This window comes from Podarcis filfolensis (assembly GCF_964270895.1).
Source record: "Podarcis filfolensis genome assembly, chromosome: 1".
Classification (NCBI taxonomy): Eukaryota; Metazoa; Chordata; class Lepidosauria; order Squamata; family Lacertidae; genus Podarcis; species Podarcis filfolensis.
The window spans coordinates 3,820,166-3,834,453 of NC_139604.1; the positions used below are offsets into that span (position 1 = coordinate 3,820,166).

General features: G+C 42.3%; 1 protein-coding gene and 1 long non-coding RNA gene across 5 annotated transcripts in view; one reads left to right on the forward strand and one right to left on the reverse strand.

The window, feature by feature from the left end:
* Nucleotides 1-269: 269 nt before the first annotated feature.
* LOC310743456 lies at nucleotides 270-13,587 on the reverse strand. Of its 2 annotated transcripts, XR_014539037.1 has the most exons (4): nucleotides 13,555-13,587; nucleotides 2,668-4,439; nucleotides 1,586-1,795; nucleotides 270-363 (listed from the first exon to the last, which is right to left on the reverse strand). It is a non-coding gene; the product is annotated as an uncharacterized lncRNA (long non-coding RNA). The 2 variants fall into 2 exon arrangements; XR_014539038.1 differs by lacking the exon at nucleotides 13,555-13,587 and having other exon boundaries at nucleotides 2,668-6,904.
* A 479-nt stretch (nucleotides 13,588-14,066) lies between these two features.
* Nucleotides 14,067-14,288, forward strand: part of HDAC4 (histone deacetylase 4) — a 119,223-nt gene continuing 119,001 nt past the window's right edge. For 2 of the 3 annotated variants that reach the window (XM_083627317.1, XM_083627320.1), the window contains exon 1: nucleotides 14,073-14,249. The gene's annotated coding sequence lies outside the window, so the exon portion shown is untranslated. Of the gene's footprint in view, nucleotides 14,250-14,288 lie in introns of all 3 variants that reach the window. The other variant, XM_083627318.1, reaches the window with a different exon arrangement.

Consider the following 14,288-nt stretch of genomic DNA (forward strand, 5'->3'; position numbering starts at 1 on the left):
GTGCTGGAGTGCCTAGCCATCTAACATCCCCCCCCCCCCCGCAGCTGACAGCATTACTGTTATTCCTACTGTTATTTACTCTTACTTGTTTGATAACAGTGTCTTTGGATGCAGACTCAGTTAAAGATCATGGTGCAGTTGGGTAAATATTCATTTATAATCTGGATAAGCTATTTACTTGGCAAATGCGCTTGATGTTGCCACTGCCACAGCTTCTCTATCACCTGCAAGACGTCTTTAACATCTCCCAGATTTACTTTTTATTTTACTTACTGGCAAGAATTCAGCAAATGCGCACGCACATCTGTAAAATGTTTGTGTGATCTTCTTTTTGAATGCTTGACAAATTAAGTCCTGTGAAAACTGATAATGCAGTGCAATGAATGACATTTTAATAATCACAGAAAATAAGCCTGATGTTAAGTAGAATGTTTAGCGGCATCTTCTCCCTGGTTATTAAACATCTATTTAAGTAGCCGAATTATACATCTGTCAACAATGTTTAGAACAAGAATAAAACTTTCTTCCATGGCAAAAGGTTATTTGAAACAAAATACACAGTATAATAAGTAGGTTTAGTTTTGAAGGTTTGGGGACAGCCTCTCTTATTCACTGCTCTGTGCTCCTTGGCAGCAGTGCCCATGGCAACGCTCCCTGGTACAAGGAAGACTGCAACAATACTGCAGCTGTTCCTATCATAAGAAAGAGGGGAACTGAATCACTAGTGCATGGCTTTCTCAAGGCTGCCATTCTCTCTGAGCAAGGCTCAGGAGTGTCACTGGCAAGCACCCAATCCGGATGGAGTAAGAGACACTTCGTCCACAAAGTAACTGAATGAGTGCAGCGCCATGACTGACTGACTGACTGACTGATTGCAGATCTACAAACCTTTGGCTTCCTCAGAAGTGTTCCTGTGTGACTGAATTCCCGTGGGCTGGGGTTGAATGAATAGAACTGGATGCTTTAATTTTTACTGTCAGGAGAAATGGTAATGTGAATGTGGAGGAGGAATATTAATTATGCTTGGCAGACCTTCTTCAAACTTAAAAAAAAATCTCAACTGCACACGCACAAAACAGCACAAAGAAGGAGTCTAAGGAGCTGATAAGTGGTGGAAGCTTTTGTACTGCAGACTTGTAGAAAACAGGTGGGTAAAGGAAAATTATTTGTCATTCTCAGTTTATCAGTTTCATAATTTTATTTTTGCTTTAAAAAAAAAGCCACAGAATTTAAATATATAGTTTTTAAAAACATTTGAAAGGCTATAACATGGATTAAAAAATAAAATATAATACCATAAAACCCTTCCTTCCTGTCATCTGCCCTTTCTCTGTCTGGTCAAGTAAACCAGTTCTTTACATTAGGAAGATGCAAAGTCTGGGGTAGGAGCTGACTTCTTCCGGAAGAGAGCTGCAAACTGGGGAATCCAAAGTACCCTTCCGCCTGGCCTATTCACATATGGTTGATAGAATGCCAGAGTGTATGGGGTGTTAGCGGAGGGGTAGTACCTCTGGTGGGGGACACATCATGCTCCTTCTGGCCTAGTTTGTCCACCTTTGGTCCCCACCCTGCACTCAGCTCTTACCTGGGGCTCCTAGAGCTGTCAGCATGCAACAGGAGCCACACCCCAAGGAACGGTTTCGACTGGCTGGCTAAACCAGGTGAGGGTAGCTGATGGGTCTCAAACCCTTGGTGAGTTAGGGACTTCCCCTGCAGGTGAAGACAAGGCTCTGGTGGATTGTGCAGATGAGAACAACAGTGGGTCCAATGGCCAAGAAGGCGATTTCTGCATGTGCTGTAGAGACACGAGGGGCAGATAGGGCTTGTCAACTAGGTGGTCCATCTAGGAGAAGGAAAACTCTGATCCTAAACCTCCACTGCCTTGTGAGATACCTTTGGGAGAAGAAAAGGATAAGGAGTAAACCCTGTACAAATCCAGAGTAGATGTCCTAAGGCAGTTGGATGGTGCCTTGTGCCCCTTGTACGCCTCCTCCCACCAAGCTGGTGCCAAACGTCTTGCTCTTTCTTTGGGCCACATCAGCAAGGCTGAGGGCAGGGTCATCTGGGCAGCTGAGGACCTCCACACGCACTGCCCAGGCTTGCACCCTGCGGAGGCCACTTTGGTGCTGCTAACGCAGCAGTTTGACTTCACCCGTGGAGGAGCAACCCACTGTCTCTTGAGACAGATGGATGACGACGGCAGCAGCAGCAGCAACTGATCAAAAGCCATTCCCAGAGGGATAGAAGAGGCAGTGTGAGCAAAGGCTATTTAAGTGTCAGCTGGACAGCTATTAGCAGGGACTGTCATTTTGGACTTTAACTGCTGGTCCTCCTATTCCTACTGCTTGCAAGGAAAGACCAGCCAAATCTGGTCAGCCAGCTAGCCAAGGGACCATTAGCATCTTGGGCCAAAGTGAGGACATCCCATCCTCCACAGCCTGAAATACCCACTGCAAGGTATGCTTCCTGGTATGCAGAGATAACACTCAGTGCCAATACAGACTGCATCAGTGCAGTGTAGGTAGTTTGAGCAGCTGGGAGCAAAGTAGCCACTTATGCATCATGAGAAAAGAGTAAAAAAGACTGCACAGATCTGCATGTGCTGATTTAATATATATAGATAGAAATATAGAAAAATCACTGTAATAGAATTACAATATATCTCACCATAGAGGAAGAACTGTGACCGGGTGAACTGTGGGCTTGCTCTGCTGTCCGGATGCTACCAATAGGTTTCTTCTCTTAACCAGACTTGGACTAAACAGGCCTTCAAACAGAGGACGGCCCTGTGTAAAGCAGGGAGCAGAGCCAAGACACAAGGAAGAGGCAGTCTGGACTCACTGTAACATCTGGCCCTTCACTCCGCTACTGCCACCACCATGGAAGAACCCCATTTACTGATTTTAATGCTTTGTTTTGTTGCTTCTCTGAGGGTGTTGCATTTATCACTGTGATGTATATTATGGGATGGTTTGTAGCCACTCCACTCCTCACTCTTAGGTCTATCAGTTCCAGTATTCTGCTTCCTATTCTGGCCTCTGAGAAGCCTTCCAGCTAATTAAAAATGTGCTCACCCTCTCCAATTCTTATTGAACATTATTCATTTGCTTATTGCATTTATATGCCCCCTTTATCTTCCAAGGATCTCAAGGTGGTGTACGTGGTTCTCCTCCTCCTCGTTTCATCCTCACATCAACCCTGTGAGGTAGGTTAGGCTAAGACACGGGTAGTCAACCTTTTTATACCTACCACCTACTAATGCATCTTTCTTGATGGTAAAGTTTCCTTACCGCCCACCAGTGCTCGATGGAAGGAGGATTCATCTTGTGCCATAGAACCCCCCCCCCCCGCCGCCCACCTAGAATCCTGAAACGCCCACTAATGGGTGGTAGGGACCAGGTGGACAACCCCTGGGCTAAGAGATGGTGACTGGTTCAAGGTCACCCAGTGAGCTTCATGGCTAAGTGGGGATTCAAATCCTGCTCTGCCAGGTCCTAGTCCAACATTCTACACCACACCGACTTTACTATATGAGCAGTAAACTGCTTCAGAACGTGGAGATGTCATATAACTATGCATTTTAACTTTAATTGTAAGTCACTTCCATTGGATTGAAAAATGGTGTCTAAATACTATAAAAATGGCCATCATGCCAATTCCCCCTTTGATGTATATATTCAAGTAGGGATTTCTTCATTCAGGGTTTAGCAGTCAGCTCTTTTACTGAGGTAGGAAACTTGAAGACCAAGTGCCTGCATGTTTGCTAAGAATTTTCCTGTGTTCCCTAGAGCTTATTCCCGGATAGGCATGCCTAGAATGGCAGCCACTGTACTTTTGGTGGAACCAGAATATCCTCTTTTTCAGCAGATTCTTAAATTATCATTGTGGCAGTACTTCTTGAAGTGAAAATAGTATTCTGCTCACTGGCAGTACTGCTACCATGCTTTGGTGCAGGGATGCCAACTCGCCCACCACATGGGGGTGCATCACGTGACATGTCATGTGACGTCATGGGATGCATCCCGCCCCCATGATGACAACACTCCCACACTGAGCTGGGCTCCATCCTCGGCCTCCTTCTCCCCATGGCATGTGCCTGGCAAGGGCAGGATCCATGGAGGGCGATCTTTGCCCTTACTCATCCCAGCCCCCTCCCGGCTCCTGGGCTCCCACACAGGGGCTGCGGCATGTGGCGGTGGTGGAGGATGTCAGCCCCTTGCGCCCCATATATCCGGTGCCCCTGCTTTGGTGTATTACCAAAAGAGTCATTTGAGGAGATACCAAAAATTCTTCTCAGGTTGAAGGTTCTTTTGACCAGTAGCTGTGAAAGTTGGTTGGCTGAAGGGAGTCATCTTCCTTCATTTTAGCAGATTCTCCCAAAATACCATGGTGGAGTACTGAAGAATAAACAAGGTGTGGATTGCAGCCAAAGCCCAACTCTGCACAGAATACCAGGGGAGACAACAAAACCAGCTGGTGAACATACAGGAAATTTAGGACCGTTTCAAAGGCAATACATAAAACACACATATACTCAATAGTCAATAATATAATGACAGGACTGTAGATTTCTAAATAACATACAAATTTCAGAGGCTGTTAAATTAATGGCATAGAGCTAAGACTTCAGATACAAGCATTCTTGTGAAATTTATTTTCATGAGCTTCTATAGTCTACAGCCTCTTCATTCAGTTTTGAATAATGGTTCAATTGAGCTGTAAAAGCTTCTAAAGTTGGAAACTTCTGACAAGTTAATTTCAGCCACACAGGGTAAAAATCCTCCTCCACCTCCCAGCCAGATAAAAGCTTCCATATCATGAATGTAGCAGTCATTCTAAGGAATTTAGAAAACAACAAAAATGACGTCAACCCTATCTTGCCAGGAAAAGAAAAACACATATAGTGGTATGCTTTAGGGAGAAAGTAGATTACACTAAAACACTGCTATTCCAAAGAATAAAGAGAAATACAAACCTAATGTGGAGCAGCGGGGGGGGGGGAATAAAGTGGAATGCCTTATAGAGAGAATAGAATCATAGAATTTTAGAGTTTGGAAGGGACCCAAGGGTCATCTAGTCCAACCCCCTGAAATGTAGGAATCTCAGCTAAAGCATCCATGGCAGATGGCCATCCAACCTCTGCTTTAAAACCTCCAAGGAAGGAGAGTCCACAACCTCCCGAGGGAGACTGTTCCACTGTCAAACAGCTCTTACTGTCGGAAAGTATTTTCGCATGTCTAGTCGGAATCTCCTTTCTTGTAACTTGGAGCCATTGGTTCGAGTCCTACCATTCAGAGCAGGAGAAAACAAGCTGGCTCCACCTTCCACGTGACAGCCCTTCTTTTCCAGGCTAAATATACCCAGCTCCTTCAACCGATCCTCATAAGGCTTAGTTTCCAGACCTTGATCATCTTGGTTGCCCTCCTCTCCACATGTTCCGGCTTGTTAACATCCTTCTTCAATTGTGGTGCCCAGAATTGGACCCAGTATTCCAGATGTGGTCTGACCAAGGCAGAAGAGAGTGGGACCATTACTTCCCTTGATCTGGACACTAGACTTCTGTTGATGCAGCCTAGAATAGCATTAGCTTTTCATGCTTCTGCATCACACTGTTGACTCATGTTAAGCTTGTGGTCCACCAGGAGCCCTAGATCCTTTTCACATGTACTGCTAGTAAGCCAGGTGTCCCCCACCCTATATTTGTGCATCTGGTTCCTCCTGCCTAAGTGGAGAACCTTAAATTTATCCCTACTGGAATTCATTTTGTTATCTTGAATTGCATGAATTGCACTAAATAATAAACTACCAAGCTTTTGTAGTCATCATGTAGTGGGACCCCCTACAAATAGCCAGTGAAGACCTGTTCCTCACTCCTGTTTTAGATTGTGGGCCTTAGGACAAGGGCTCCCTTAGTACTGATTTTTGTAAGTGACTCAGAGAGCCTCTTTGACTAAAGGGTGGCTTATAAACTAATTAATTAATTAATTAATTAATTAATTAATTAATTGTATGTACTGCTATGATCTGCGCATTGTGAAATGTAAGGTACCAACATATTGTTTGTAGAAATCCTCCATTTGACATCCTGGTATAACTACTGAAGGCAAAGTAAGCCAATTTGTCTACGCAAACCAAGCAGGGATGCATTGCCAACCATTGCCTCAAAATTCAGAAAATAAACTAGAGGAGATTATTATGTGCTGTTTAAAAAAAGCGAAAACAGTACATTTAAGAGAAATTCTAAAGTTGTTTAGAATTTGTTAGAATCATCTAACAAATGATTTAGTAATATATAATGGACAGTACAGAGGAGATTTAGCTCTGTTAGATCTGACTAGAGCCAGACTATCAGTCAAAGAAAGAAGTAATGATTTGGTAGCACTGCAAAATTTGTGAAGAGTGCCTTCTAACAGATGTCCCTTTCTTTGAACATTTTCAGAACTCTTCACTGCTATGGAAATGATCTGAATACTATAACCAACAATCAGTTAAGAAAAGCTGTGAAGTTCTGAGCAATTAAAGTTTGTGAGTTTAATTATTGCTATGACAGTATGTAAATTTATGGGCTATGCGTTTCACTAAAAATATTAATACCAACAATTTAAAAAGTGCTTAAATACATCATAAGCAGCTAGGGAAGTGGTTGGTTCTTTGGACAGCAGTGGAGTTAAAGGTGTGCTAAAGGAAGCAAAGGGGATTGTGCAGAAGCTGATTTAATCATTTCCGTTTGTTTTTACTGCGGGAGATGGAACATAGATACTGGTGCCTGGAGTGACATTATCAGAAACAGAATCTGAAGAAATGAGACAAATAAGAGGGACAAGAAACAAAGTTCTGGGCAGTTTGGCAAAAAAATTAGAACTGGGAAGAGGTTAACATAATATTCTTTTAAAAAAACTGGATCAGGTTTTTTGGAAAGGTAGAATAGGTAGGAGTGTTTATATGAATCAGAATAACTTCTGACCATAACTAAATACATAAATTCTAACTACATAACTAAAACCATATGCTTCTGTGTGCTGAATTAATATTTGATTACTTTTATTAGTTCTGTTATCAATAAAGTTGCTGTATTATACATGTGTTTCTTGACTGGTCTCACTAAAGGTGGGATCAGATAGTTTGTATCTGTGACGGCAGCAAAAATCAAGAGATCCTAGATACCTAGCAGGAACCCAGGTGAGGGCTATACACCTTAGAGAGAAGGTGGTCCAGTGAAGTTGAGGTAGATCTGAGGGTGATGTCAGAGAACCACAAAGCAGAAGCAAAGTGGCATGACACCTATTAGTCATGATGGCTGTATGCTACCTGCAAGATCAGAGGAGGTATAGGAATAGGACTTTCAGGATGCTGGAGAGATTCAGAAAATAAACTGAGTGAGGCAATTAAATACTGGCTTGGTTATGGAAACAGTCTAGAATAGGTAACGGAATGTGATTAATTTCTAATTATGTTTTATTTTCTATAATGGGTAAGTACACAAACTGAAAAATCACCTTTTTTCTAAGAACAATTTCTCATTTTTAAATAACTTGTTACCATACCAAATTCTAAGTAAAAGCATAACTGGTTTTGGGAAAAATTGGTCTGAGACCCTGTTATTTGCACCATGTCTAAGTGCTATAACGCTGTACCAAGTGTTGGGAGTAGGTTGATTGGACTAATTAAAGTCCTGAAGGTTAAACGAGTATTTAGAGGAAGCAGCCAGAGAAAAATAAAGATATCTTCCTGGTGGTAGTGCTGAAGTTAACAAGAAAGAGGAATTGTTTTGGCTGGTTTGCTTGCCTCCCTAGCCTCTCATAGTGCAAGCTTCAGACTGTGTCACCCTAGCCTCTGAATGTCAGTATCTTGGGAACAACAATCAGGGGAGGGCTACTTCACTCAAGCTCTGCTTGTGGGTTTCCTGCAGGCATCTTGTTGGCCACTTGTTGCTGGGATAGAGGGAAAAGCCATCTGCATGCGCACTTAGTAGCATTAGTCCCACTGAATTCAACGAGGTTTACTCCTAATTATGCGTACATAAGATTCCAGCTCTAATGGCTAAGATCAAAAGGTATGAGATGGAAGTCTCTGGTTCTTGTTAAATTTCATCAATTATTGCATGGCTTGATGCAACCGCTATCCCTCAACTTCAGCCACCTTTTGTAGCGTACTTGCTTGCCTTGCAGGGTCATTTTAAGTGTGACTCACAGGTCATGTATGGGTCATTCCATATCAAGTGATCCAATTTTTTTTTACCTCATGTCATCCAGTTTTCTTAATACTTTGTACACTTGTTGAATGATCAAGACTAAGTCTAAATCTAAAATTTTATTTTTTTTATCTCATCCTGTTTTTGAGTTATGAGGGTTTCAATTTCATTTTTGGGGGGGACATTGCCAGACTACACAAAAACCTTAAAAGCTCAGCCCAGAATTGAGATATTTCAAAAATAAAAAACCAATTTCTTCAAATGTCATATGATGGGCCCACTTTAAAATTTAAAGTTACATAATTTAATTTTTTAAAGTTATTTTAAAAAGTGATTAAATTTTTTCCCCAAATTGTATTATTTCATACTTCTAAGAGCTTCCAGCAAAATTTCATCTTGGTATCTCAATGGGATAACATTAAAAACATATTTTGTACATACATGTTGGGCTTATTGGGTTCTATTTAGGATAAATGAGTCGTCTTTGGTTAAAGTATAACAGAATAAACAAGACTTCAAAGTATAATATCAGTTACTTCAGGCATTTCTTCAAAAAGTTATTCAATTAAACAGTATCTGAAAAGCTAGTGAGGCTTTTCTTTTTCAAAATGTGTTCCACAGCAGAGTAATAACTTGCTGCTGCCTGACAGAATTAACGCTTTGAAAGCATCCCTGTTAGTACGTCATTTCATGAACACTACAACAAAATACATATCAAACATAATTATGGAAAAAACCTTACACATCAAATGGGTCTAAAACATTTATTCTTCCATTCATTATACTTTATACCAAACCCTTTTCAATAGAATTTGTTGCACATGATGTTTCATTTTTTGTCAAAGTGTAAGCGTGGCCAGTTGCAGTCCTTGGTTTGACACCCGGTGTTAGAACTTCTGCTCGCCTGACCTTAAGAACATCCCAACTAAATGTGTAAGCAAATTATGATGCTGAGCCCGGCAAGTGTCAGAAGGGCAGAGTTACGTCTTCACTTTCAAAGTCCACCGACAGCACACAGGTCAACCACCATTTTTTATTGTATTCACAGGTTACATACCTAGTTATCTCAGCCATATCCAGAGATTTTGTACCTCCTTCATTGTCGAACTTCTCACTCTCATTGCTAAAGGAGTACACTTTGGTCACAATTTCTGTTGGACTGGATGTAGATGGAACAAAGCAATGAAATCCTTGTATTCCCTTGATTGATTTCAGTGTTTCAAAGCGTTGTTTTAGGAATGTTCTTTTCTGCACTCCTCATTTGTTGAAAATGACAACTCGGTAGAAGGAGTGTTATCTTGGCACCAGTTAAAGAGTTCCAGTGGTGTCATAATTTTTTTTGCTATGTACAGTATTTTGTTGTAACTGTAAAATTTTAGATTTAAACTTAGTTTTGATTATTCAACAAATATACAAAATGTTAAGAAAATTGGATGACATGAGGTAAAAAAGTAGGATCACTTGATATGGAATGACATGTATGTGAAAAGCTTTTGGCACTTTGTATTTAGTATTTAAATAACTTTTTTTGAAATTATTATACATTTAATGAATTAAAATGCATCTCCTACTTCATCAGTTGAATATGAACATTCATAATCTTTCTTTTTAAAAAGGTTCTAACATGTCAGGACTACTTACACAGTAATCCTTTTGATCACAATAGTGCACTGGCTTACAGATCAAATAAGGAAGTGTTGAGTAACTGAATGCAATCTTCAAATAGATACAACAGATTCCCAAATGACACCCTGTTAAAGGTTTGGGTGCACTCTTGCAAGGAAAAACAGCAAATAATGCTGGAAGGAATTTATGCTAGTATGTGGTCCAGTTGCTAACATATGGCTTAGGTGATGAACTGAAAACTGTTTGACACTGAACTCCTAGGTGGTTTGATGGCAAGTCACACTGTTATATGCAGTGCTATAAATGTAAATTGTGATCTATTTATGAGAAAATAAATAAAACAAGGATCATTATGAGGCTAAGTAGCAGACAGGTGTTGGTTAATTGATCATCAGCAATTGTGACTATCTCTACAAAAGTCAAAATTTTAGCAGTTTGATGGCGCATTCAGATGTGTTTTCACACAATGCCAAGGAGGAAAGACGTCAGCAATGCTCTTAGAGAAGCAATTGTTGCTGCCCATGAAACTGGGAAGGGTTATAAGACCATCTCTACCCAATTTAACGTGCATTATTCTACTGTAAGAAAGATTATTCAAAAGCGGAAAACATTCAAGACAGTTCCCAATCTTCCCAGGAGTGGACGTCCCAGCAAATTCACCCCAAGGTCAGACCGTGCAATTTTCAGAATTGCAAGAAACCCAAGAGTTCCATCACAGGATCTACAGGCCTCATTTAGCATCAGTGTTACAGCTCATGACAGTACAACTAGAAAAAGACTGAACCAGTATACAGTAGGTTGTTTGGAAGGGCTGTCAGGAGAAAGTCTCTTCTCTCTAAAAAGAACATGTCAGGATAGTTTACAAAGTTGCATCTGAAGAAACTACAAGACTTCTGGAACAATGTCCTTTGGACAGACAAGACCAAAGTGGAGTTGTTTGGCCAAAATGCATAGCACCACATTTGGCCAAAACCAAGCACAGCATATCAGCACAAACACCTCGTACCAACTGTTGAGCAGGGTGGCGAAGCGGTGATGAGTTGGGCTTGCTCTGCGGCCACAGGACCTGAGAACCTTGGAGTCATTGAGTCGACTATGAACTCCTCTGTACAGAGAAGTATTCTAGGGTCAAACTCGAGGCCATCTGCCCAAAGGCTGAAGCTTGGCTGAAACTGGGTCATGCAATAGGACAATGGTCCCAAGTACATCAGCAAATCTACAACAGAATGGCTGAAAAAGAAAAGAATCAAGGTGTTGCAATGACCCAGTCAAAATCCAGACCAGAGAGCCGTGCATAAACAAATGCCAGCAAATCCAACTGAAGCAACGGTGTAAAGAAGAGTGGGCCAAAAATCCTCCACCACAATGGGAGAGACTGATAAAGTCATCAGAAAACGATTACTTCTAGTTATTGCTGCTAAAGGTGGTTCTATTGAATCGTAAGGTGTACTTAGTTTTTCACACATGGCTTCTCCATCTTGGTTTTATTTTTGTTAAATAAATCTTGACACAGTGTAATATGTCCTGTGTTGTTGTTCCATCTGTGGTTATATTTACCTAATTTTAAAACCTAAAGAACACATGATTTTTATTATGTCCTAATATGTAAAACCACAGAATTCAAAGAGGGTGTACTTCCCCCCCCCATGGAAGGTAAAGGTAAGACCCCTGAGAATGTATAACTTGCTGTTGAAATGGAATACGCAGGATGAAACGGTTAAATCTGCAATGATTAAATGGGCACAAGATATTGGTCATAACATTATGTTTGCGGACTGGGAACAGTTGTGGACCACCGGTATGAAATTTACGGCATGTAATGCATTAAGAGAGAATATTATGAAAATGATATACAGGTGGTACATGACACCAGTCAAGCTTGCAAAAATCTATCATTTGCCCGATAATAAATGTTGGAAATGTAAAGAAAATGAAGGTACATTCTTTCACCTTTGGTGGACGTGCCCAAAGATTAAGGCTTTCTGGGAGATGATCTATAATGAAATGAAAAAGGTATTTAAATATACCTTCCTGAAGAAACCAGAGGCCTTTCTCCTGGGCATAGTCGGCCAATTGGTGCCAAAGAAGGATAGAACTTTCTTCATGTATGCAACAACAGCAGCAAGAATACTCATTGCAAAGTATTGGAAGACACAAGATTTACCCACCCTGGAAGAGTGGCAGATGAAGGTGATGGACTATATGGAATTAGCGGAAATGACTGGCAGAATCCGAGACCTGGGAGAAGAGTTGGTGGAAGAAGATTGGAAGAAATTTAAAGACTATCTTCAGAAACACTGTAAAATTAATGAATGTTAAAAATGATGTTGGATTGAAAATAAGAGGCACTAGCAACAAAGTTAATGAGAATATGCAAAAATGAGTTGATAATGGATGAAAATATAGAGCTATAATATGTTAAAATATAGAGTTAAGATAAACGAAAGAGGGTAAGGATTTGCTGATTTGATTATTTAAATGGGAATACAGAAAGGGGAGGTGTGAGGAAGTCAAGGAAACAAGCTAATGAGTTTAAAGTTATAAAAAATGGGTTTGTTTTTAACTCTTTTGTATCTATTTGTTTTTTGTACTTTGTATTTTTATTTTTTATGTATTTTTGTAGGTTTTTCTTCTTTTTTTGTATTTTGTAAATTTGTTTTTGTAAAATTTCAGTAAGTATTATATAAAAAAACAAAAAAAAATCCTCCTCAAAAAAAAAAAAAAAGGTAAGACCCCTGTACAGTTAAGTCCAGTTGAATTTGACTATGGGGTACGGCGCTCATCTCACTTCAGTTAAAGGGAGCCGGTGTTTGTCTGCAGACAGCTTTTCTGGGTCATGTGGCCACCAGACTAAACCACTTCTGATGCAATGGGACACTGTGTCGATTCCCTGAGCACACAGAAATGCTCTTTACCTTCCTGCCACAGTGGTACCTATTTATTTACTTGCACTGGTATGCTTTTGAACTGCTAGGTTGGCAGAAGCTGAGACAAAGCAACAGGTGCTTATGCACAGATTCCAATGACTGTATATTATACAGTGGTAATTTGGGATGCGAACAGGATCCGTTCCGGAGCCCCATTCGCATCCTGAACAGAACGTAAGATGCGACTGCACGTCTGCGTGTTTCGCCGCTTCCGCGCATGATGTCATTTTGACTGTCTGCGAATGCACAAGCGGGGACACCCGGAAATAACACGCTGTTACTTCTGGGTCGCCGCAGAGTGCAACCTGAAAATACTTACCCTGAAGTGTATTTATCCTGAGGTATGACTGTACAGTGGTACTTCGGTTTAAGAACAGTCTGGTTTAAGAACGATTTGGTTTACAAACTCCGCAAAACTGGAAATAGTGTCTTGGGTTGAGAACTTTACCTTGGTCTAACAATGGAATCCGAATGGTGGAAGGGCACTGCCTGCGGGAGGCCTCATTAGGGAAAGCCCACCTCAGTTTAAGAATGGTTTTGGTTTAAGAACGGACTTCAGGAATGGATGACGTTCCTAAACTGAGGCATCACTGCACAGTCCAGGAAGATGTCCCTTACTCCTGAGCTGAACTGACAGAGGGGTTGCAATCTAATTATTTATGGGCTTGTCCTAAGGCATTTTGTACCTCAGATGGAAAACCCCGATGGGTTCTATCTCCAGTGATATGTGAGACTAATAATTTATATAGCCTCCTCAATGCATTTGCTGAGTAGGAAACAAATGTAGGTCTCTGTCCTCACAATATATACTTGCACATTTATGCTGTTTTTGTACCAGCCCTGGGCGAGATGCGGGGCGTTTGGGCGGGGTCCGAGGTGGGCGGCAGGCGGCTGGGAAAGGAGGCCCCCTCACCTGGCCGGGCGGGGGGGAGAGAGAGCGAGGGGCCGCATTCCCCGGGCGAGGCGGGGGGGGGGGAGGCCTGGGGCTGCCCGTCGTCCCCCCCCCCGTCTGCGCGCGCGCCTGCGTCGGAAAGGACCCCCGCCCGCCCGCCCGCCGGCCGAGATGCGGAGCCCCGTCTCGGGCGGCTTCGGGGACGCGCCTCCCGCTCCCGGCGCAGCCCCGCGCCTGCCGAGCTCGCCTCCACTCCACTTCCGGTGCGGAGGGGGCGGGGATGTTTTATTTTTCAAGGGAGGGGGAGAGGAAGAAAAAGGGAAACGGGGCTATTAATAGCGCCGCTGCCTGATTGGTTTAGGGAAGCAATATATATATATATATATATATATATAAATATATATGTATATCTCAAGCGGATTTTTGACCACGTGATTTTCCATCCGAAAACTCCAAGATGGCGGGTGCCGTCACGGGCTGATTCCGTTGGCGGCGCGCGCACCGCTGTGCCAGCGCCAAAGGGCCCGCCGGGCGCGTGTCCCTCCTGCCTCCTCCGCTTGCCGCCGTGAGGGTCCCTCGCCGCCGCCCCCTCGCCCCCCGTCTTCGCGCGCAGGTCAGTGTAAGCGGCGGCGCGACTTCCCCGCCGACCCTC